The sequence below is a fragment of the Oratosquilla oratoria genome, chromosome 4, assembly GCF_046742065.1.
Source record: "Oratosquilla oratoria isolate Oo_2021 chromosome 4, ASM4674206v1, whole genome shotgun sequence".
Lineage (NCBI taxonomy): Eukaryota > Metazoa > Arthropoda > Malacostraca > Stomatopoda > Squillidae > Oratosquilla > Oratosquilla oratoria.
This window is the reverse complement of record NC_134780.1, coordinates 21,646,877-21,672,404: the sequence shown is the minus strand read 5'-3', so window position 1 is coordinate 21,672,404 and position 25,528 is coordinate 21,646,877. Positions and strand designations below refer to the sequence as shown.

The 25,528-nt window shown below is 37.7% G+C and overlaps 1 protein-coding gene across 2 annotated transcripts in view; it reads left to right on the top strand.

The window, feature by feature from the left end:
* Nucleotides 1-20,015: 20,015 nt before the first annotated feature.
* The window catches only part of LOC143024299 (uncharacterized), a 22,878-nt gene continuing 17,365 nt past the window's right edge, over nucleotides 20,016-25,528 (top strand). For both annotated transcript variants that reach the window (XM_076183095.1, XM_076183094.1), the window contains exons 1-2: nucleotides 20,016-20,092; nucleotides 25,148-25,528. The exon at nucleotides 25,148-25,528 is cut by the window's right edge and continues 468 nt beyond it. The gene's annotated coding sequence lies outside the window, so the exon portion shown is untranslated. The remainder of the gene's footprint in view (nucleotides 20,093-25,147) is intronic.

Here is a 25,528-nt window from a genome sequence, read left to right as displayed (position 1 = left end):
AAGTAGTCCACAACCAACAATCTTCTGAAGTACATTCTCTACCTTCACCCCCAAGTTCTAACATGTTTTCAACACACTCTCAGAGTATCTCTTCTTCTGAAGATTCTATCATGTCATGTGCATACTGTCACAAACAAGGACATACTTATAACCGTTGTTTCCTTCGTAAGCGTCATGAACGCCAATCTACAAAATTTTCTCCCTTAGACTCTCACAGACCCTCCCCTCCCCAAATGCAGCACAATTCACGGAAACAAAGAAATTCCTATACGCCCCTTTCTCACCTTCCTCAGGATCTCTCACAAATGTCCCTACAACACCTTCCTAAAGACTGTCTTGTCCATGGATCCTGTGGTCACACTTCAGAACAATGCTTCAGGATCAAGAAACTTAGAGCAGATACTGTTGCCTCTGCCCCTACTCAGTCCCATTTTCAACAGCGCCTATTTCCAAATCCCAAAACGTAACAATGACTCCTCTGAAAGTTCTCCCCTTAACAGCTACTAGTTCTTCACTTCTTACTTTCCAGTGCTACATGCGTAGATCACCTCTTTCAGTAGTCATAGACACTGGAGCAGAAATTAGCATCATGAGCCACACTACATACAATATTATCAAAGAGCTTTATCGAGTTCCACTTTCTCCTTCTTGTGACACGATACAAACTGTCCAAGGCTCTACATTACCTATTCATGGCACAGCTACTATTCCTCTCAAATTTTCTACTTCTACCAAGGTTATTTCTGTTGATTTTGTGGTGGTTTCCAACTTTGCTCTCAAATGTGATTGCCTTTTAGGTTTGGATACTCTAGCAAAGTACAACATAAACATATCCCCTCAACAGCGTAAGGTGAGCTTAGAGAACACAATTCTTATGGCAACGGACAACCCTGTCTCCATATGTGTTTCACCCGCCTACGTTCAGTCTAAACAGTTATCAACTTTTTCCACTAGTGACTCTTCACAGCTATCGTGCAAAGTTCCAGCACCCTTAAATTCTTCAAAACTTTCCTGTGCAGCTGTTGTTATTGGTGATCATCACATAAAACCCTCTACTGCCATAAGGATTCCAGTGCAAATTTCAGATGCTCCAATTGGCTCTGATGTCCTTTCTCAACCTAACTCTGTGCGTCTCAAACGTCTCGCACTAGAAGGTACTCTATCCACTGTTGGTCAGGATCATACCACTATTGCATTAGTTACTAATGTCACTGGTGTTCCCTTTACACTCTCTGCTGGTATTAACCTTGGATCTTTTGAAATTGTCGAGGTCGACACCTTTCAGAACTCTCCTCCTATTATAGCAGCTGCCGTTCAATCCATTGTTACAAATGGCAATTCTCATCTAGCTTCTCAATATGCAACGTATGTAGGACATACTGACTTTCCAGAAGTAACACCACGTCTTCTTGAATTACTAGTAGCAAAGCGGCAGGCTTTAGCCCTGCCTGGTGAACCATTAGGTGTTACAGATCGTGTTACCCATAGGATTGATCTTAAACCGGGAACACGTCCAGTTTATGTGCCCTCTTACAGGTTGCCCCATTCTCGTCGTCTCATAGCACAATCTTTAGTCGACGAACTTTTGAAAGAATGTGTCATTACAGAATCCCATTCTGAATGGAATTCTCCGCTCCTTCTTGTACCCAAGAAGGATGGATCGTTTCGTCCTGTGATAGACTACAGAAAGGTAAATGACGTTACTGTCCCTGACCATTACCCTCTGCCTGTGTTAAGTGATCTGCTACAATCCATCGGTTCAGGTAACACTGTGTTTACCACCTTAGATTTAAAAGCAGGTTTCTGGCAGATACCCTTAGAAGAACAGTCACGTAAAGTGACAGCCTTCTCAACTCCATCAGGCCACTACGAATGGCTCCGTTGTCCAATGGGTTTGCGAAATGCTCCATTGACCTGCCAACGTCTTGTCAACTCTATCTTTCATGGTCTCATAGGTGATGGTCTCTTTATTTATCTAGACGACCTCATCCTAGTCTCTAAGGATATAGAAAACCATTTCCAAAAGTTGTCCTTAGTATTGCAAATGTTTGCTGAAGCAGGACTCAAACTTAACCTTCCCAAATGTTCCTTCTTCAAAGCAAGCATTCAATTTCTAGGTCATGTAGTTGACAAAAATGGTATCCATACCACAGATGAAAAGGTTAGAGCTGTTAAAAACTTCCCTACACCTAAGACTGTTGAACAGGTACGTTCCTTCCTAGGGTTAGCAGGATATTACCGTGCCTTTGTAAAGGACTTTGCTTTCATAGCATCTCCACTCACACGCCTCCTTAAGAAGGATGCTTCCTTCAAGTGGCAGGAAGAACACCAAAACAGTTTTGACTCCTTAAAACATGCTCTTACTAATGCACCTGTACTAGCTTTTCCTGACTATAGTCTACCTTTTATTATTTGTACAGATGCTTCTGGCTCAGGTGTTGGTGCTGTGCTTATGCAGCAAATTGATGGTCGACATTCACATGTCATAGCCTATGCCAGCCGAAAACTCAATTCTGCTGAGTCCCGCTATTCGGCAACTCATTTAGAAGCTTTAGCAGTTGTATGGTCATTACGACATTTTCGTGATATCATCTTTGGATATCCAATTACCATTTACACAGACCATATGGCTGTCACACAACTTTTCAAAGGCAAAAATCTTTCAGGCCGCCTAGCCAGATGGTTTCTAACCATAGAAGAATTTAATCCAGTAATGAAACATATCCAAGGCAAAGCAAATCATGTTGCCGATGCTCTTTCACGACAATTACCAATTGCTGCTATTCAAAGAGTACATAATTTTAACTTACAAGAATTAGCAGAAGCTCAACATCAGGACCCTGTATGGTCTGCTGTTATATATGCCTTGGAATCAGGTGATAACATCCACCTGAAGATACCAGTACCATTATCACAATTTTCACTTGAGGACAACGTTCTTACTCGTAAAGTGAAAGTGTATGAGCAAGATGTTACACAACTAGTGATTCCTGAGTCACTAGTTCCTATAGTTTTATCTCTTGTTCATGATTCCCCTCAAGCTGGCCACCCAGGCCGTGACAAAAGCCTGGCTATGGCTCGCAAGAAATATTACTGGCCCAAGATGCGCCTCGACATTACCACTCATGTTGCCAAATGTAAGTCTTGTGCTTTGAACAAAGGCTACACGCAAACTGCCCCTATCTTAGAGTATCCTATTCCGTCTCGTCCTTTCGAGACAATAGCAATAGATCTTCTACAACTACCCTGTAGTACTCAAGGCTCTATGTATGTTCTAGTATGCGTAGATCACTTCAGCCGTTTTGTGATTTTGGCTCCTTTACGTAGTAAATCTGCTCCAGCTGTTGCCCATGCTTTGGTAACGCATGTTTTCTGTCCTTACACTACCCCTTCAGTGTTACTCAGTGACAATGGCACTGAGTTTAAGAATGAAATAATGGCCAACATTTGCCAGCAGTATAACATCAAACAAACCTTCATTACTGCTTATCACCCTTCCTCTAATGGGCTGGTTGAGAGGACCAACAAAAAGATTCTTGACGTCCTGAGGCATTTCTATAGTGACTTACAGGAGTCATGGGAAGATTGGCTCCCCCATGTTGGTGCCTGTATTAACAGCACCATAAATGAATCTACAGGTAAGACCCCTCATTACATAATTTATGGTTCTGAGAAAAGGTTTCCATATGATCTTTTACATAATACACAATGCCCAGTTTATAATATTGAAGATTACGCGCAGGTACAATGCAAAATTCTTCAATCAATCTATGCTTCTGTACGAGACAAGTTGCAAGTCTCTCGTTCACAAATGGTTCAAAAGCACCAGACCAAAGCCACACCCGTATCCCTCAAAGTAGGCGATACAGTGTTTAAATTACAACCTGAGCGAAAAAGCAAGCTCGCACATAAATTTTCAGGCCCTTTTCTTGTAACTCAGAAGTTGCACCAGAACAAATACATAATTTTTTACCCTTCACGTAACTTGTCGGAAATGGTACATCTTGACAACTTAAAGAAAACCAAGGTGGCCATACCTACATTTGCTGTACCACCTCCTGGGCCCAATTCTGTACAACCTGCCCATACTTACAATTTAAGATCCACGGGCCCTGTGCCTTAGCCGTATGAAAACAATGTAAATTAAGATGCTTTAAGCATTGTTTGTATTGTTTACCATTTCTTGTATCCAATTCTTGTGTGTCTTTGTATTTCTATTTTTGTATTTTTGTAAACTTATGTATCTTTGTATTGTGTATGTCCCGGACGTCCGGCAATTGCATTAATTTTTACTGGCGCCAGTTAGTTAATTTCTTATTTTGTGTATTGTGTTTGTGTTATTTTCCCTGTGTGATATCCTATGTACAGTTACTCTATTTTGTATAGTATGTTTTGTTTTGTTCTATTAATTTACTTGTTTAAATTTTATGTACAGTTTTGTAATTCCGAGTTAAATAATTTTCATATGTAATGTGTTTAAAGTATGTGTTTCTCTGGCCATGCCCAAAATTGTATTGTATTCTTGTTCCTCAATGAGGACATTTCGAGGTGTGGCCGAGCGATATATTGGTCAACGGCTCGTGGGCGTGTGTAGATATACAATCGCATGTACACGTACGTATATGTACACAATTATGTATACATCTTTATTACCTATGTAAACATCCAGTATTAAATGTATAAATATAACAAAATTAATTGTAATTATATATATGTGTTCCAAGGACTTTTGTCCAATATAAATTATGTAAACTATTTTGGAACCACCAGTCCGGTTCACTCGCCAAATCGTCGTGACAGGTCCCAGGGCGCCGGGGCGCACTCACGTCAAACATGAGACAAACCCGTGTGCGTTTCTCGCTGTGTACGTATTACTGCCAGTCAACAGTTGCCAGATGTCGCTAGCCATTTATAGAATCGTCCTGTTTTCAAAAAAGGATGTGTTTGTTGGATAATCATTTCACTTTGTGTTAAATTAATAATTAACAATTAGACTCTATAGGTAACGTTTATTCTAGTTCTAGTTAGGTATATAATTTCAAATATGATAATGATGCCATAAGATAGCGCTGTGCAGGAATTTGCAAATAGAAGTACGTGTATCTGCAAACATATAGTCACGTGCTGGGAGGTTGGTACGATGCATTGCATGTAGCTAGATAATGTAGGCCCTTGTGGACACTTAGTTGTAAGCCGAGGTATTTAATATATACTATAATAAGGAGCAATGTGCCTCTGTGTATACTTCTTTCTGTGTGTGGTTGTGTACGTAATGTCTGACAAATAAGATACGCCGGAAAAACGATCTTCTAGAAAAAGGGAAGATGAAAATAGTGTGATTCAAAACTTAAACATTAAAAAAGACTAGGTAATAAAATCCTTTTATGTCATTTGAGAGTGACTAGGATGCGCTTTTGGTTTAAAATATAACAATTGAAAATGTTATATCAAAAGTAATCGCCTAAGCAACGAAATAATAAATTTATTTCGAAAAAATGTGCATTTTGATTTATTAATAAATAGTTAAAGGAGATCGAAATCGAATAACACGCAAATGAAATTACTGTAATAGCAAGCTATAAATGATGGAATTATTTGGAAGTTAAGAGAAATCAGAATCCCGTGATTTTCAGGGGCGTTTACACTAGTATTTCATAATCTTCCTAAATAATAAATAAAAATGTAACTGTATTCTAAAATAAAGGCAATTACCTAGAGAACATTTATTTGAATGCCTCATGCTAAATTGTTTTCATTAATTATTAGTTAGTATTTATTTGTGATTGATTTGAAATAAGTTAGGTATAGGAAATGAAACAGTAATATGGAAACATCAATGTATTTTAGCATTTGGTACATTTTTAATATGTTTAAGGCTAAATTCCTTTTCCTTTTTGTTATCTTGCCTTTCAGTAAGGCAGCTTTGCCTCTTGGTTGGCCAAACTGACGCCTAGCAATGGTCGTTGGCTGACGAGGAATTTTTGTCTTTGCCGCCTCCGATGCCTTAAAAATAGTGCAACCTGCAGTCAGAAGGAAAGTAGTAACCTGCGCAGGATTTCTGCAGGCTTTCAGCCTCTGTTCAAATACCGCAAAGGAGCTGAGCATGCAGGTGGTTTTAGTTCTCTTTAATTCTCTATTGATCATGCTTGTGAACTCATCAATGCTGGTGTCAATTGATTGATTTTCATTTGTTGTCTCTGCGGGGGTCTCGATAACGACAGCTACATCTTCCTCATCGTCACATGCAGCTGGTTCTTTATTACCATGAGATACTGCATTAACAGGTGTATCAGCAAATAAGCCATCTAAAAAATTCGATGTCGGCATCGGTTTGTCGCCGTATATCACCTTATACAAGACTTCTTTTTCAGCAACAGTGCAGGCGTATAGTTGTGGAAGGCGAACTGCGCTGTACTGCGACGCTGCTAATTGATGTTTGCAAACGCTACCTGTGTTTCCACAGAGGCAGCTGCACATGCCGATTGAGAGGTCCACATTGTAACAAATGCCCTCTTGTGAAGCTGACTTAACCGTATAAACTGTTCCTCCAGCATGAGTGACAGCGCACATTGGAATGGTGCTGGTGGAAGGTTCGCAAGAACTGTCCTTTTTGAGGAGGACATCTGACAACCGTAGACGAAGGTAATTGTTATAAACGTCAGCCATTACCAACAGCAGCTGTGCACCGTTGTGTGCCTTGTTCCTGTACACAATTAGGAAATAATCATTACAATTATGAATTTGTTAATTACAAGAATTCCTATTATTAAAAATTTACATTAAAATTACGCTCAAATCTAAGGCTAAAGTAAGTGGGTTGCATACATCAAACATCTAAAATCAAGTATTTAACCCCTACCATACGGTGCCGCACACGTAGGCGTCATGAGGAGCAAGTGGATTCGCGACGCTACCATATCGGAGTCTTGATTATATTTATTATAGTCGCCCCTGTGTTTTTACATTCTCCCTAATCTGCTCTTAATCACATTCTCTGTGGTTTTCAAAATTCACGGGTGAAAGAGAGAACGATAGATATAAGCGGTGACTATATTTTATGATGCGAGTATTATTACGACACGTCGTACGGCTGGCAGCTAATGCTGCCCACGAGATTTAAGTCCCGTAGTGAAGTGGAGTTGCTGCAAATGACATATAAGGATTTTATTACCTAGTCTTTTTTAATGTTTAAGTTTTGAATCACACTATTTTCATCTTCCCTTTTTCTAGAAGATCGTTTTTCCGGCGTATCTTATTTGTCAGACATTACGTACACAACCACACACAGAAAGAAGTATACACAGAGGCACATTGCTCCTTATTATAGTATATATTAAATACCTCGGCTTACAACTAAGTGTCCACAAGGGCCTACATTATCTAGCTACATGCAATGCATCGTACCAACCTCCCAGCACGTGACTATATGTTTGCAGATACACGTGCTTCTATTTGCAAATTCCTGCACAGCGCTATCTTATGGCATCATTATCATATTTGAAATTATATACCTAACTAGAACTAGAATAAACGTTACCTATAGAGTCTAATTGTTAATTATTAATTTAACACAAAGTGAAATGATTATCCAACAAACACATCCTTTTTTGAAAACAGGACGATTCTATAAATGGCTAGCGACATCTGGCAACTGTTGACTGGCAGTAATACGTACACAGCGAGAAACGCACACGGGTTTGTCTCATGTTTGACGTGAGTGCCGCCGGGGCGGTAGTGTTCATTCTGGCTCCCTATCGAGCAGACCTTGTCTTTTTGTTTTGATATGTGATAGTGTTCAGTGAAATTCAATATATTTTTATTTCGTAAATATAATTTTTCATTGTTCCTGTCACAAGACCTGCAGCCTTCAGGCAATTAGCAGTTTGTTTAAAAGAAATACAAATGTAGGTGTGCACACACACACACACACACATGTCAAAACAGTTTTCCACATAGAGTGGTAGACACTTGGAATAAACTGGACAAGGAAATAGTGTGCGCAAAAACCATTCATGAGTTTAAAAACAAACTAGACATTGCGAGATACAAAGGCGGGACACCACAAGCGTAACTCCCCTTCCCGCAAAATACAACTAGGTAAATACACACACACACGTCAGTCAAAGTGGCAGCGAAGTTCGGACTCTGGAGTTATCCAAGAATTTCGAGGATCACAATGACAAAGAAGTACCTGTGTTGTATTTATAGGAAAGGGGAAAACTCGTGGTGTAGTGGGAAGGTGATGAAAAAGGAGAAGGGGAGAGATTAATGAGAAAGGGGAAGACTGGGTCCAGGAGGGCAGATGCCATGTCAACAAACGGAGACCAGATGATAATGAAGATAAAGGGATTAACAAAAATGTAAAGATTAGAAATATTGATAAGAGCAGTGCAATGAAAGTTGAAGATAACTATTTCCATGGATTTAATGAGGGAGGACATGACAACCTCCCCTGACTAGTAAATTTAGAGGAGAAACTAAAAGAAATGAATGAAAATTGGGAAGCTAAGGTTAACCAAATAAAATTAATTACACAGTTGATAAGCTGGAAGAATTAAAGAAGGAGAATGAAAACCTAACTAAAGAAATAGTAGAATTAAAAAGACGGTTAAGAGAAGTAAAGGAAGAGAATGAAGAATTAAAGAGTATAGAAAAAGAGGAAAGTGGTTGAAAGTACAAGAGAATAAAATTGAACTTAGAGGTATAATGAAAGAAACTGAAAACAAAGTTTTTAAAGTGATGAGGTAGAAGGAGAATATATTAAAAGACTTAGCAGATAAAAATAAATGGAAGATAAGTATAATCTAAATAGGACTACAAGAATAAAGGAGGAAAAGGAAAAAATGAATAATATATTAGAAGTAGTTCAAGAAGATGAACCAGAAATAGAGAAACAAATAGAAGAAATGTAGAGGCTCGGAAAACAATACAGATAAGACCAGACCAATTAAGGTTAAATTCAGGTCACAAACGACAGCAGGGAATATCTTAGCAAAAACGGAAACTAGCAGACAGTGAGCAATATAAAAAGATATGGACAAAAAGAGAAATGAATAAAGAGGAAAGAGAGGATGAGAAGACAAAAAGACTAGAAGCTAAAGAAAAGAACAGAGACAATTTTTTTTTTATTGGAGAGTAGTGAATATGAAAGTGAAGAAATGGTTCATAGCAGAGGAAAACAGAAGGGAAATGGAAGTAACAGAAATTTAAAAGTGTCTTACACAACTATAGATGGCTTAATAACAAGCTTCAACGAACTAAATGATTATCTGAAGGAAAAAGAACCGGTCATAATGGGAATTGTAGAGACAAAATTGAAAGATCCACTACCACCCAACAGTGTAGGATATGGTTCATATAATTATTGGATTAGAGACGGAGAGGTAAAACAAAGGGGTGGAATTGTGTTCCTGACTAAGAAGGATATAAATGTGAGGAATGTCACATATGGAAAGAACAGAGTAGAAATGATTATGATGGAAGTGGAGGACAGGGATGGGAAGAGCAGGAAGTTTGTAGTAAATTATGTGTCTCCTAAAACGGCCTCGTGGGAAAAGAGAGAACACAAAAGTATATTTTCTTAGACACAAGGATAACACTAAAGATAATGGAAGGTGGAGGAAGAATAGTTATAATGGGTGACTTTAATTGTAAAGAAACCTGCTGGGAAGAGATGACAGTAAAGGGTGGAGATGACCTATGGGGAAATGTACTACTTGATATGAATATAGAACATGCAATGGATTCAAGAGAATACTAGGTATAGAAATGAGGAAGAACCATCGAGGCGACCTAATAATCACACCAGAACCTGAAATAGTGGACAATATTGAATATAAGACACCAATAAGTAAAAGTGACCACATATTGGTTGAACTGGAAATAAATGAGGAAAAATACATGAAAAAAATGAACAATGTAGAAAGGGAAGATTGATGTATGAAAAAAAAATATATAAAATAAGGTAATTCTTTCAAAAAGCAGACTGGGAAAGAATACACAAGGAGGAAACAACAGTAGAAGAGAATTGGAATATTTTGACAAAAATTTATAAAGAAGGAATGGAGAAGTATGTCCCAAGACAAAAACAAGAAAAAGGGTATGTAAAGTGCTGGTACAACAAAAGATGTAGGGAGTTAAAAGACAAAAGAGATAAAGTTTGGATAAAATGGAAAAAAGACAAAAGACCTGAAAAATGGAAAATATATACTAGTTATAGAAATGAATTATACAAGTGTGCAGAGAAGAAGAGAAAAAATATGAAAAAGATGTCAGAAAAATGTAAAGATCAACCAAAACTATTTTACAGATATGTAAACAACAAACTGAATAACAAACAATAATTAGAGAAACTACGACAAGGAGGTGTTGAATACACAGAGGAAATAGAAATGGCAGAAATTATGAACAAGCATTTTAGATTTGTGTTTACAAGGGAGAACATGCAACCTAGAGATATAGAATGGGAGGGGAAAGCCCCTCTATGAAAGAGATAGAAGTATCAAGGAATGAATTAATGAAACACTCGAGTAATCTCGATGTCAGAAAATCGCATGGACCAGATGAAATAGCAAACTGGATTTTGAGAGAATGCAGGAATGGACTAACAGACAAAATACACAGCCTAATAAATAGTTCATTGAAAGAAGGAAAAGTTCTAGAAGATTGGAAAAGAGCAAATATAGTACCAATATATAAAGGGGGAAACAAAGACCCTACTAACTATAGACAGGTCTCTCTAATAAGTACGATAGCAAAAATTTGTGAAAGAATTATCAAAAGTAGATGGGTAAGGCATTTGGAAAAAAAAAAAACATACTAAATCCAAGGCAATTTGGATTCAGACAAGGACGATCATACGTCACAAACTTTTGTGTTTCTATTCAAGGGTAATAGATGTAATACAAGATAGAGATGGATGGGCTGATTGTGCATTTCTAGACCTGAAAAAATCTTTTGATAAGGTGCCACATAAGAAGTTGTTTAAGAAATTAGAAACTGCAGGAGGAATACAAGACAAACTGCTGAAGTGGATGGAAGACTTCTTGCATGAAAGAAAAATGAGAGTAGTGATAAGAGACATACACTCTATTTGGAATGAAGTGATAAGTGGTGTTCCACAAGGAACAGTTTTGGCCCCAATAATGTTTGCTATATATATTAATGATATGGATAGAGGAATTGAAAGTTATATGAGCTTCTTTGCAGATGATGCAAAATTGTTGAAAAAAGTGAACACTTAAGAAGATTGTGAGTCGCTACAGAGTGATCTCAATAAAGTATGGGGATGGAGTAGGAAGTGGGAGATGGAGTTCAATATTAAGAAGTGTAGTATAATGGAATTTGGAAGAAGCAAGAAAAGAATAGTGGGATCATATAAATTGGGAGAAGAAATAAAAAAAGTAGAAAATGAGAAAGACCTGGGAGTCATTATTATTAATAATATGTCCCCTGAGAAACACAAATATTTTTTTTGGAGAAACTTATAATTTAATAAGAACAATCGAAGTGGCATTTACATACCTGGATGAAGAAAGGGTGAAGAAAATACTAGTTATTTTGATAAGACCAAGATTGGAATACGCAGCGACGACGTGGTCACCAAGTACAAAAAAATATATAACAAAACTTGAGAGAATACAAAGAGTAATTACAAAATTGGCACCAACACTCTCAGAACTATCATATGAAGAGAGACTAGCAAAACTTGAGCTACAGACATTAGAGCAAAGAAGAGAGAGAGGAGATTTGATAACTATTTATAGAATCATGAAAGGCATAGAAACTATTGATAGAGAGGATCTAATAAAATGGGATAGTAGAAATACAAGAGGACACGGAAAGAGAATCAAGAAAGACAGTTATAGAAGAGATCTGAAAAAGAACAGCTTTCCCCACAGAGTAATAGACATTTGGAACAAGTTAGATGAGAAAGTGGTGTGTGCAAAAACAATACACGAATTTAAAAACAGTCTAGATAAAATGAGATATGAAGACGGGACACCATGAGCATAGCTCCACTTCCCGTAAAACACAACTAAGTAAATACACACACAAAATGAGCTTCAGTCTTCATCATTTCAGGAATCCTCATCTCTACCAGTTACTCTTCACACCCTTCTCCAGGCTGCTACTTCAAAACTTGTTACACAGATAAAAGAAAAATATTTGTATTTTCCTTTATTAACAAACTACTTCAGAAATGCTATCTGATATTCTTACCCAACTACCTCCCCTCATCCTCTGCTATGCCCTAGAGGCAACCACCACCACCACCACGGGGGACATAGAAGACCTTGTACTACAGGGTGGTCCAAATGTCTTGTTACCCCTACCAACAGAGGTAGTATTACAGAAATACAAAATACATGTCTTGGATTCAGGCTGCTCGTATGGGCACATGAACGTGCATCATTCATGCAAGAGCATGGGAGTTGTGAGACATGACTTCACTGAAATGTTTGGCAAACCAGCTGCGAAGATGATACTGTGATGTGAACATTTTATTCTAGTGTTCATATTTTGTTCTTACAGTAAATAAACTGAATCCAGGATGTGTAATTTGTATTACTGTAATACTTGTACCTCTATTGGTAGGGGCAACAAGAAATTTGGACAACCTTGTACAATACTCACACACTAACAGTCCCTAGACAGTAACACAATATATTCTCCATGAGTGACTTAAAGTCCCACCTGAGGGCTGATGCTGGTTACAGAAATGCTGCAGGTTTTGAGCAAGAGAGACCAGGGTCAACAGATTGTAAACAAATGCAATCAGGTTTCATATTGGAGAATGGTGCACCTATTTCCCCAACTTGGACCGAGTCTTTGACAGTTCCATTGTATGATGGTGTGGGTTGTTACTTGGACTGGTGGTTGATCTGGGTTCACTGATTTTGAAACTTTTCCATAAGCCCCAACTGAGACACAGGCGACCAGAGCAAAATCAGACTTCCTGTTGCTGAACTGAAGCCTAGTTTGAACTTCTTATTTGCAATGCTGAAGTAGGTAGTATATCTAGAAGCATTTCAAGCAAGAGAAAAGGTCAAACTGCACTTCATTTCAGCAACAGGAAGTCTGCCTTTGCTCTGTTCTGTGTCGCTCAGGCAAAGACACTCCCTTTTGTATAGACATCACAATCCCAGAAGGCAATTTGATAGCCTTCCTACTATAATTCACCCTGTCACTACACATTACAGACCAACAGCATATTCAAATAAAGACCTCAACACATCCATTGACTTATCCTCATGCACAGGAGACTTGCTGCAAAAATATGAGTGGTTAGTCAAGTCAGACCTACACCACAGAGGCTACTTTAATTCCTTCTTGATCTTTTTTGGCTGCGACCCAAAATCCTGCCCAGGTCAGCTATGATGAGCCTATTCAAATATCAACCAACAGTTAGATTTATAAGGCAAGAGTAGATGTTGGTAGTATTTGTTTCACCTCAAATCGCCTATGTCTCAATGTTTTGCTTAACTTCGGATTATGCTTAGGAATTCTACATTCAAGATTAATAATGCGATCATATTTCGAATAGGAATATTGGGAAAATAATACATACATACATATACCAAGGCTTTTTTCCCCCTTACAAGGGAGGTAGCCAAAAAGGAAAAGGCATAAAATCATTCCCACCCATTCCATCCCTGAATACACTCCACACCCCTCCACCCTCCCTCTTATCTTAGCACCACCTGGATGACGGGTCATCCCTGCACCTTGTCCACTGCCCTGGGTCAGAAGCAATGAAAATAATAAGACCACAAATCCTTGGTGACTCATTATAATGGCTTAGCGACCCAGTGGTTAAGAACCACAAATTTACAGGCTCCCACCCTACTTCCATAACCTCAATGACCTTAATCCCATGCAAACTGAAGACTTACCAAAACATCATATCCAATCCGAACAGTATAAAACGACTCGACGGTGCAGTGGTACCGTTCTTGACCGTCAATTCAGCGATCCGACTTGGAGTCCCACCCAGGGCTGAAAAAAATGCACTGCGAGCCGGTACTCCAATTCTGGTGGGCAAGAATTTGTGTGTATGTGGGTAAGTTCATAGCATTGCTCATACATGAGGTCCGAGGTCTCATCCGGGAGGGCGATGACCGTCGATCACGAGACCAACATGTGATCCAAGACCTCTGGTGAATCACAAACGTGACGTAGTTCCAATCATGAACAGATGACGTCAAATATGTACTTTGAACAGTAGGAATTACTTTCAAACGCGTAGTTTTTTTTAAATAAGCCTTTTTTCAATTTTGTAAATGTGTCATTGGTGTGTGTGTGTGTGTATAAGATTTTTTCATGAAAGTGGCAGTTGCCGACAAGATTGACGAGTTAAACACCATATGAGGACGGAGCCTTTATTTGTACGACGTTTCGCTTATTACAGCTTTTTCAAGTACAAGTTGAGATACATATGCTTGAGATTAAATAAGGGGAAAGGAGGGAACGGGGGCAAGGAAGAGGAGGAGGAGAAGGGGGGGGGTGCTTCTTTGCGATTTCGTTAATGGTGGAACGCTGGCCTTTTGCTACGTATTTCATTGGATCCGTTGGTGATAAGCGAAGTATCATGCCTAGATGGAGACTGATAAGGGAGTGATGTGCATTTTCGTTCTCACGAAGAGACATTTTCATTATTTTTTTCTATAATTTCTGTTATCGCGTACAAGATCTTGAATCAGTGTGGCTGTGTGTGTGTTTGTGTATATCTGTGTTTGTATATGTGTTATGTATTTTATGCATGTCTTCTATTTATTTTATTATATATGTGTATATATATATATATATATATATATATATGTATATATGTGTATATATATATATATATATATATATATGTATATATATATATATATATATATGTATATATATATATATATATATTCAATGATCGGTGCCCGAGCGGGTTAGAGCGTCGCTACTTGTGGCGGAGGTCGAGGTGACGTCAGTTCGTGCCTTACCGCCAGCGAGTTGGACCAAGGGCATGGTTCACATTACAATCCACGCTACAGCGTCCTCTGTAAGGGGCACCGTCCTAGCCCCCTGATAGGGCAGAGGTTCTCATTAGGGGTGAAATTCACCCCCAGGGGGGAATTTTGGGATTTCTGGGGGTGATTTGTGACCACAGTCAGCTTACGGGGTGAGGAAAGCAATTATAGGTTTTGGCCTATCTGGCCTGTCACCTGGGCTGGATTTATACTAATTTGGGAAAAATATATACTAATTTGGAAAAATAAAAGGGTTTTTAGTAATATTTGCATATTATTTAGAATGCACCTTTTGAAACAGACAATCTTGGAAAGGAGGGGGGGAATGACATTCTGACAAATGGTGAAAGGGGTGAATGGGCCAAGTAAGGCTGAGAACCTCTGTACTAGGGGGAGTTCGCGGTGTTAAGACGAGTAATGTCCATTATTGTGTGAAAGGCAAAGAAGAATGTCACATAGAAATATAATTTGATATTCATAATACCTAGCACTAGAAAACAACGTAATACCTACAACTAGAAAAGAAGTTGATAAATAAACGAAAAATTAAATATCCCGCTGGGGCATTCGCTTGAAACATATTTCGTAAATTTACAAAATTCCTTAGTCAAACATTAAGTTTACATGATTAAATTCGTCTGCATTTAGAGCTAGGCTTATGAACTAAAATATTTCCAGTTTATTCGATTTCATCTTTATTTGTATTACAATGTAAAAGTTGTATTCAGAATGAATGGATTACACAATGTAACACATGTTTTGTTTATTTGTATTTTTTCATGTTTATATATGTATTTCGTGTCACTGAATCCAAATATCCCATTAGTTTTGACGTAACATCGATATTTCTTTATTTATTCTTGATTTTATATTTTATTGTTATATACGCAACCTTTCTCTACAGTAGTTAATTGATTCAATCTACTTTAGCATTCTAAGGATAATTATACAACATCTAGTATTTTTTTCATGATATGAAGTGTATTTAAGAGCTACAATATTAGTAAGAACAAAATAAACAACACAACTTTGCACTGCAAGTGTTTTGATGACTCTTCTCATGATTAGAAGTGCTTTGACGATCGAGATTTTCTAGAATGCATGCTTTCGTCTTTTCTGACTAGTGACCATATGTAATCTCCCATCATAGCAGTATTCCATCGTCCTTGATATCTTCTTTCCATAGTTGCGATATCCTGATGAAATCTCTCGCCATGCTCCTCACTGACAGCCCCCAAGTTTTCGGGGAAGAAATCTAGATGTCCTGCAGTCTTCTCCTAGTAGATTCCATTCTTTCATCCTTGATGTAAGAAGCTCAGCTCCTGACTTAGTAAGACCTAAGTCTCTGATTAAGTCATCTAGCTCACTCTGACTTGGAAAGTGAGGCTCCGAAGTCGTTCTTGGTGCGAAATCTTCGTCTCCCATTTCATGGCTGCTGCTACCTGCTGACCCTTCAGATGAAATTTCCATTGCATCTTCCATCTGGAAAGAAAGAAATAACTAAATATAGCAACTTCAACAAAGACGAATAGCATTAGTATTCCATATATCTTTAGGAAAGTGAATGTATATTAAGTATTTAATATTGAAGTTAATTAAAAGTAAAGAGTATGATAAAAATAAACTTGCATTTTCTGGTGGTTGTGGTATTGGTAAGCTATCATCATGTGGGACAGGTGCTCTAGATGATGGTATGTCTGGATACTGCAGAGCTTGTCTTCCTTTCACTTTCCTGTACTTCGTCACATCAATCATACAAAAGTAGCAGTCGTCGTGATGGTTCTTCGGCTCTCTCCATATTCTAGGAATGGCAAAAGGCATTGCCCTTCCTGTACCTCTCAGCCATCCTTCTAGAGTAGATCGGCAGCTTCCACATATCACATGAGGTGCCCATGGCTTGTCCTGGTCACCCATGGGCATTCCGAAATAGAGTCTGTACGCTATCCACACTTTAGCACCTCTCACGATCTTATGTAGTACTTGTTTTTTCCCAATATAATAACCACACACATAGCAAAATGTATCAGGAGAATTTTCACATCCTCTAGTAGCCATCTTAACAGGTAAATAGTTCAGTCATTGATCTGAAAGAGAAAATTAGATAAACATTTAGTAGCAGACCACATAACAATTCCAAAATATACATGGTAACATTGAAGTTATATGTATTTCTATAACGGTCGATGATACAGAAAAAATAATTGCATATTTGAAATCAGCAGGAAAAATGGATTAATAAACTCTAAAAAAATACAATAAAAAAAAAATTGAAAAAAATTACGTTGTGTTATATAATGCATTAACAACAAACGAAACAATAAGATCAACATATAGAATCAATAGCATGCACCGTAACTATAAGAGAGTAAGAAATTGATTGATTGAAACAAATTGAGGGATGAAAGGAGAATTGAATTCTGTAAATAGAATCAAATACCACCTAAAAATACTTTAAACCTATAAATTTGCAGATTCGTAATATATATATATATATATATATATATATATATATACATATATATATATATATACATATATATATGAGAGTCAGTATACAACCTTTCATAATAATAATAATAAAAAAGAACAGATGAAGATCTCAATTGGTTTTGGAATTGTTTCACGATACTTTGTACAAAACTTGATGACGAACTGTCGTTTGATGAGATTGTCTCCGAGCGTTAAATGATAACGACGCAGGGGGGGGGGGCGTGGCTATTGCACGTTTATTTTGCGGGAAGGCCTGGGGGGGGGGCTACCCCCTCTGTGTGACACAATACTCCCCCCCCGAAATAATATAGTATCATATCTGATATTTTTTAGATGTATCACAGCCCAAAAAGGCGTTTATATGACGAACCTGGTCATTAGTTGCTATGCATACACACACACACACACACACACACACACACACACACACACACACACACACACACACACACACACACACACACACACACACACACACACACACACATATATATATATATATATATATATATATATATATATATATATATATATATATATATACACAGTATATATCATGTTTTGTTGTGCGTATGATTAAGATTACATGATTTTGAGGATGGTATACAATGACTGCAGATATATTATTCGTATATGTTTATTCTGTGTATTTCTATATAATATATATATATATATATATATATATACATATATATATATACATATATATATATACACATATATATATATATATATATATATATACATATATATATACATATATATATATATATATATATATATATTTCATTATTTATTTATTTATTTATTTATCTATTTATCAGTTGAGGACATCCTGTGTGTCAGATTGTAATGTCCAATGGACTGCATGTCCCTGGTAATGTGACACAAGACCGACCGACTCTTCGCCCCCACTTGCAAGCGACACCTCAACTCACCCGAGGATCCACTCGCCCTTCCTCACCGGGTGATCCTTTTCCCCATCATTGCATGTGTCGCCAGACGATTTTATTACTTTTGGAGGAAGGTGTAGAGAGAACACCTTGCATACGAACTTCCCCCCCCCCCCTATCAGGAGGCTAGGACGGTGACCCTTGCATACGACGTAGCGTGGAATTTCATGAACCACTCCCTTGGTCCAACTCGCTGGCGTCAAGGTCCGAACTGACGTCACTTCGACCTTCGCCGCAATTAGCGACGCTTTAACCCGCTTGTATACAGGATAGTGCTTTTTTCTATTTCATGATGGTTGTCGGTAGATGATTTTATTACAAAACTGTTTAATTGTTTATTATAACAATCTAGATTTTCTATAAAGGTTTTGAATAGTTTCATGCATCTAGTTCGTATTAAAAAAGTATAATTCTTATTTTGAAATTGTATAATGAAAATATTGATTTGTTATAAATGTTTTGGATCATTTTTATAATGTAGTTCATATTTCTCATCTAAAAAGCTGTAACTTTCAATTCTTCTTCAATTAGTATTCTCGACTATATGGAGATCGAAAAATAAAAATATATATAGTTATTTGGTGAAGAGGAGGAGGAGGAGGAGGAGGAGGATAAGAAGAAGAAGAAAAGGGGTAATGGGGATGAGATGAAATAAAAAGGAGGAGGAGGAGGAAGTGAAGAGGAAGATGAAGAAGAGCAATGGGAGAAGGAAGAAGAGAAGGGGAAGGGGAGGAGGAGGAATAAGAAGATGAGGGGTATGTGTAGGAGGAGGAGGGGAGGGCGAGAGGAAGAAATGGAGGGAGGGGCCACAAGAGTTTGGGGAGAGAGGATAAGGAGGAGGGAGGAGAAGAGGTAGTGGAGGTGAAGGAGGAGGATTGGAGAAGAGGAGGAGGAGGAGATAAAGGGATAAGAGGTGATGGTGAAGGAGGGAGAAAACGAGGAGGAAGAGGTGAAGAGAGAAGAAGAGGAGGAGGAGAGAAAAAACGAGGAGGAAGAGGTGAAGAGAGAAGAAGGGGAGGAGGGAGGAAAAGAGGAGGAGAGAAAAAACGAGGAGGAAGAGGTGAAGGGAGAAGAAGAGGTGGAAGAGGAGGAGGAGAGAAAAAAATCGAGGAGGAAGAGGTGGAGGAGGAGGAGAGAGAAAACGAGAAGGAAGAGGTGAAGGGAGAAAAAGAGGTGGTGGAGGAGGAGGAGGAGAGAAGAAAAGAGGAGAGGGGGAGAAAAAGAGGAGGAAAAGTGAAGGAGAAGAGGAGGTGGAGGAGGGAGGAAAATAGGAGGAGGAGAGAGAAAGAGGAGGAGGAGATGAAGAGAGAAGAGGTGGAGGAAAAGAGGAGGAGGAAGAGAGAAGAGGTGGAGGAAAAGAGGAGGAGGAGGAGGAGGAGAGAGAAAAAGAGGAGGAAGAGGTGAAGGAGATGAAGGGAGAAAAAGAGGTGAAGGAGGAGGAGGAGGAGGAGGAGGAGGGGGAGGTGTTGGTTATATGCCGGGGTGGTGGGGGGCGGAGAGAAAGGGAGGGGGGATACTGGGGGGTGGGGGGGGTTAGATGGTCCGTGCATACATGCGACATTGTCCACACGCTGGTCTCAGTGTCTGAGCCAGTAGCGTCCGGGGGTCGGCGTATCGTGGCGGTCCAGGCAATTGTTTCCGGTAAGTACCGGTAGTACAGTTTGGTACATAAGTACCGCGTGTGGCAGCACTGCCTACGGGCCTGGTATCTATGTGGTTACCAAAAAAAAAAAAGTACTTGTAACCAAAATGTATTCACAGAACTTGCTTCGCCAGCTGTACGAAAGTATAGAAGCGCTGGTAAAATATAGTCTATAACAATAATTTGCTTTAGATTAAGCCTTAACTTCTAAACCCCTGTTCACACTAGCGGTTTGAGCCGCGCGGAAACCGCGGTGGTACCGCATAGTCAAGGAGAATCTGTGCGGTTGTGTGTGAACGCCTCCATTGACTTACGTTGTAATTGAACCGCGGCGGTTGAAACCGCTAGTGTGAACAGAGCCTAAAAGGAGAAGAAGGGTTTGAATAAAATCGCCTGGCCTGGCGTAGGTCGGTCACAATAGGATCAAATAATATTCTCATCCTTACTTGACGGCGGGTATGATTGTATTATTCTCAGATTTTTTTTTTTTCTTTTTTAAATGATTTATTTGTTTGTCTATTATTTGCAAGTGTTTTTATTTCATCTTATTAATTATTATTTTTCTTGTCTGTTTATCCTATTATGTTTTATTTATTGTTTTTATTCTCTATTTTCTTGCTTTTTTATCTAATTTTATTAATTTAAAAATTTGATCGTTTGATCATTCTGTTTATTCTATTTATTGTTATTTGTTTATTTTCATTTTTTCATCTTGCATATTTCGCTTTATCTAATATAATTTATTAATTAAATTTATCATTTAGTTTATTATTTAATCTATTTGTTAATATTATGTATAATTTTTCTTCGTCTTTTATTTTTTGTTATCATTAATATTTCACTCATCTATTTATCTATTTAATTTGTTTATTATTTGTTTTTATTTTTGTTAATTTACCAATTGCTTGATAAAATGTATTTGCCTTTCCTTGTTCTTTTATTCTTTATTAATATGAATTTAATCATTAATATTATTATTGCTGTTATTATTATCGTCATTACTATTATTATTATTATTATTATTATTATTATCATTATTATCATTATCATTATTATTATTATTATTATTATTATTATTATTATTGTCATTATTATTGTCATTATTATTGTCATTAGTATTGTCATTAGTATTATCATTATTATTATTATCATTATTATTATCATTATCATTATTATTATTATTATTATTATTATTATCATTATTATTATCATTAATATTATTATTATTATTATTATTATTATTGTTTTATTATTATGTCGCCAGATGATTCAATTAAGGTACAGAGACAAACCCACTCCCCCCTTAGTGTATTGGCCCTGTTCACACTAGCTGTTTGAACCGCGGCGGTTTAATTACAATCTAACTCAGTGGAGGCGTTCACACGCAACCGCGCAGTTTTTTCCTTGACTATGCGGTACCGCCGCGGTTTCCGCGCGGTTCAAACCGCCAATGTGAATACGGCCTACGAGAGACTGACGACAACCAAATTAAATTCAGAAGTGGAATTTAATTAAATGTGCCTATCAAGGCCACTTCGAACTTAAGAAAATGCTAACAAAGTATCTTTGAACCGTACAAAGGTCAGTGAAAGGCCCTTGTGGACTACAAAAATCAACAAAGTTTTATTGAACTTTACAAAGGATTACAAAGAGTCTCTGAACTTTACAAAGGGCAACAAAGGGTCCTTGAACCTACAAAGAACAGTAAAGGCTCCTTGAACTCAAAAAAGGTCAACAAAGGGCCCATGAAGACTACAAAGGTCAACTAAAGGTCCTTGGTCACTACAAAGGTAAACAAAGGTCCCATGAAGAATGCAAAGGTCAACTAAAGGTCCTTGGACTCTACAAAGGTCAACAAAGGGCCCACGAAGACTGCAAAGGTCAACTAAAGGTCCTTGGACTCTATAAAGGTCAACAAAGGGTCCATGAAGATTGCAAAGGTCAACTAAAGGTCCTTGGACACTACAAAGGTCAACAGAGGGCCCATGAAGACAGCAAAGGTCAACAAAAGGTCCATGGACACTACAAAGGTCAACAAAGGGCCCATGAAGACTGTAAAGGTCAAATAAAGGTCCTTGAACAAAACAAAGGTCAAAAAAGGTCTATGAAGACTGCAAAGGTCAACTAAAGGTCCTTGGACTCTACAAAGGTCAACAAAGGTCCATGAAGACTGCGAAGGTCAACTAAAGGTCCTTGGACTCTACAAAGGTCAACAAAGGGCCCATAAAGACTACAAAGGTCAGCTAAAGATCCTTGGACACTACGAAGGTCCTTCAAACTTACAAATGACAAAGGTTCCTTCAATTCACAAACGAAACAAAGTGTCTTTGAACCTTACGAAGGAGAACGGATTCCTTAAGTCTACAAAGGTCAACAAAATGTCCTTGAATTCTGTAAAGGAAATATAAAGTGTCCTTGAGCTCTGATAAGGATGACAAAGGGTAAAAAAAATCGAAGGAGAACTAGCCTTTCTTCTAACGGAAATGTGTCCTTTTTTACTTGTTTGTCTGGTTCAGTTTATTTTATTTCTATTTCACGAACCCCCGGGATGTGCCTGTCCCGGCTTCTCAGGGGTGTTTGGCTTCGCCTTCAGCGGCTAGATGCTCTTCGTTCAATAACTTAAAATTCTCTTCAGCAAAATAACGTATCTTTCCCTCGTTCTATACCGCAGTAAACAATTCGTGACATCATGTCGCCTTTTCTTCTGATTGGCTGGTTTTCAGTCGTGACGTCATGTCTTTTCTTCTGATTGGCTGGTTTTCAGTCGTGACGTCATGCCGTCTCTTCTTCTGATTGGCTGGTTTTTAGTCGTGCCGTCATGTCGTCTGTTCTGATTGGCTGGTTTTCAGTCGTGACGTCATGTCGTCTCTTCTGATTGGCTAGTCTTCGATTGTGACGTCATGCAACATTTCCAGATTTCGAGTATTTGTACAAACTAATATTTTCTATATTCTATATAATATATATGATTTATTTATTTTTAATATAATTTTATTATAATCACTTCTATTTTCAACCATTTTCTTTTATCTCATTTTGTTTTCTTTTATTTTCATCTTTTCACATTCATTTCCTTTATTTTTTATTCATTGATTTTATTTCTGTTCTTATTTATTTTGTTTTATTTGATTCTATTTTCTTATCTCATTTGGTAATTCATTTGCTTTATTTTGTATTAAATTTTCAGTTATTTATCTTACGTACTTATATATTTATTGATCTATCTATTTTTTTGTTGTTGTTGTTGGCAGGGACCCGACCTCGACCTAATAGATCTACAATCTGGCATTTTTTTGATTGCAGTTCGTGAGGGACGAGAGACAGAATAACAAAACAAAAATGATAGAAATGTTTCGTCACCCAAGCACGCAACTAGATTAGTATCGGCCGTTTAGACCATTGTTGTCTTCAGTTGAAGCCCTTATTGAACATAAAATCGTTAAAAGAGAAGTACGCGCATACACACACACACACACGCATACACACGACTCAATGGCGTAGTTGGTAGAGTTCCCGGCCGGCACTACGGCGGTCCGGGTTCGACTCCCGCCCAGGGCTGAAATAATTTCAGTATCGCTGCGCTGCTGGTCGTTACTCCAACTCTCGTGGGCGGGGAGTTGTGTGTGTGTGTGTGTGTGTGTGTGTGTGTGTGTGTGTGTGTGTGTGTGTGTGTGTGTGTGTGTAAGGTCACAACATTACCCATAGATCGGTCATATATGAGCTCAGCTCTCTTCCGGGAGGGAAATAGCTCTCGATCACGAGTCCAACACGTGATCTGAAACCCTGGTGAATGGTGAATCACATGCACTCACACGCATACACACACACACACACACACACACACACACACACACACACACACACACACACACACACACACACACACAAACGCGCGCGCGCGCACATTCTTCGCAGCAAACACACAATTATTATGTGGACTTAGACAACTATCGCCCCCAATACACATAATTCACCCAAATCAGACTAGTCCTAAAATGAGCAAAAATTTGTATATTGTCAGTGAATTATCACTTTTATTATTATTATCATTATTATTATTATTATTATTATTATTATTATTATTATTATTATTATTATTATTATTATTATTATTATTACTATTACTATTATTATTGTTACTATAACTATTATCATTATAATTACCATGATTATTGTTGTCATTATTGTTATTATCATCTTTATTATTATTATTGTTATTATTATTATTGTTATTATTATTATTATTATTATTGTTATTGTTATTGTTATTATTATTATTACTATTATTATTATTATTATTATTGTTATTATTATTATTATCATTATTATCATTATTATAATTATTATTGTGTATACATTGTGACGAATGTGGATAGGAGGTAAAGGGAGCACGGGCTGAGGGAAATACTTTTATTCCTGACTAGTTTCGCCTGAGTGGCTTCTTCAGAGGAATAGTTTGAAGTCAAGTTGATCAATATATATAACATAACAGAGGAACGTGGCAATGTGTCAGGTTGGTCCCCCACTTGACGTCATCTGTCGGTGTGACGAGTTATCGCAGTGGGTGGACCAATTAGCCGCCTGTTGGTCGTCGCATGGCCGAAATGTTATTATTACTGTTATCATTATCATTATTACTATCACTTTTGTTTTTATTAAACGAGTGCAGACACAAACAAATACTCGCCACACAATGGTATGACATGAAATCTATTTTTTATCTTTTCTAAACATCTTTGATTTCCATTTCGATTCTAGATTTTTGTCACACCTTTTCTAAATCTCAAATATTTAGTTATTAAGGGAAACATTTAAAGATATTTCCGTTCGGAAATATTCATTCATTTATTTATATTTTTATTCATTTATTTATTTATTACCTCCCTTATTAGGTGGAAGAAGCCTTTAGTGCATACATTTATTTATTTATTCATTTATTTATCTGTTACCTCCTAAGTTAGAAGCCCCTTGTATATAGATAGATAGACAGATATATTTATTTATTTATCTATTTATTCATTTATTCACCTATTCGTTTATTTGTTTGTTTTTAGCAACTATAGACATCGAGAGAGAGATAGAGAGCAATCGGGCATCTCTCCTCGCGAAGACTTGAGTAACTCTTCTTCTCCTGGAGAAGAGCTGGAAGGTTGCGAGGCCCTTACGAAGGACGAGGAGGAAGAAGAGGAGGACGAGGAGGACCCTGAGCCATCAGGGGAGCAGGAGGAGGTCGCCCTCCGCCCTCAGGGATCCCCCGGAGGAACCTTCTTCTTTGTGAGGTCCTCCTTGGTCAGAGTTCGAAAGGTCTTTGATTCTCTCGAACTGGAATAAGACTTCGGAGGAATCTTCGACTTCGAATTTCTACTTTTTTCTTTTTCTTCCTCTTCTCCTTCTTCTACTTCCTCTTCTCTTCTTCTTCTTTTTCTTCATCTATT